Below are 1,328 nucleotides of genomic sequence, written 5' to 3'. Positions count from 1 at the left end.
CGGCTGCGCCTTACTTTGTGAAGCAGCCAGAGCATTCTCAGCTGAATCTGCTTGTGAAGCAGCTTTTGGCTGGACATTTGAAATTCGCTCCACTGAGTACATGAACCCGGTGCCCAGCTGCTTCGTTCTTCTCCTTCTGCGGTCTGGGCAGAACTGAAGCCCAGCGATGACTTAGAGATTTGCCGCTCGTCAGTGTGAACATTGCACACATCCACAGTGTGCTGTGCACGGATTTTCCTCAGCTCAACGTACAATCATTTTCTTGCTGTGTCACAGAGTCCAAACTGTCCGTGTAGCTCTCGCTCAGCGAAATGCGTCAGGAGAGAAGCACTTGCTGGATTAGCTTTTCGCTGGCCAGGATTTTCAACACAGCACCACAATTCAGGCAACGAGGAGGAGAAAGGAAGAACATAATTTCATCCTGGCACCTTCTTCTTTGAAACTCGGGACACTGAGTACATTAACCCAGTGCCCAGCTGCTTCGTTCTTCTCCTTCTGTGGTCTGGACAGAACTGAAGCCCAGCGATGCCTTTGAGCTTTGCCGCTCGTCAGGGTGAACACTGCACGCATCCACAGTGTGCTGTGCACGGAATTTCCTCAGCTCTCGCTCAGAGAAATGCATCAGGAGGGAAGCACTTGTTGGATTAGCCTTTCGCTAGCCAAGGCTTTCAACACAGTACCACACTCTGGGCGATGAGGAGGAGGGAGGAAGAACATCTTTTTGTTCTGTCACGTTCTTCTGTGCAAGATGACTATCCGCATCTTTGCTCCCTGCAAGGCTGTAATGTGCGCGGTGGTACTTGGAACTGAGAAGGAAGGTGCAGAGAGCACCGTGATCTGCCGGCGCTGTGCAGGCTGTGAAGGAAAGAGGTCTACCACTGGAATGTGGTGCAAACACTGGTTTCCACGCATCAGAGTAAAGCTCTGGGTAAGCTTGTCGACCTAAAACTGTTCTCTGCCAGACGTAGCTGAGAATCTTTCCCTTTACATTTAGACTGAATGTGCTGCTGTATGTCGCTGAGAAGCAAAGTGCATAGCCCAGGCGTGTGTCGGCAGAAGCAGTCGGCTGGAGCCTTTTGCTGCCTGCACCGTGCTCTTTGTGCCACAAGTAGATGACGCTTCGACTCCGGCAGAATGAAAGCGCAACATGGCTACTAAAGAGGCCGAACGAAGGCGCCGAGCACCAGGCTCGTGTCTGCCGCATACAAAGGGGGTGTGTCGGGCCCCCCCCTGCCTGCCGAATTCACGTTAGCATTGAGAAGGAGGAAGTTCAATGACAGCTACTTGTGCTACTGCTTATTCCTCTTCCAACCATCCCTGGAAACACT

This window comes from Corvus brachyrhynchos, unplaced genomic scaffold, assembly GCF_000691975.1.
Source record: "Corvus brachyrhynchos isolate BGI_N302 unplaced genomic scaffold, ASM69197v1 scaffold1032, whole genome shotgun sequence".
Taxonomy (NCBI): Eukaryota; Metazoa; Chordata; class Aves; order Passeriformes; family Corvidae; genus Corvus; species Corvus brachyrhynchos.
The sequence above is the reverse complement of the archived record's forward strand: the minus strand, read 5'-3'. Positions refer to the sequence as shown.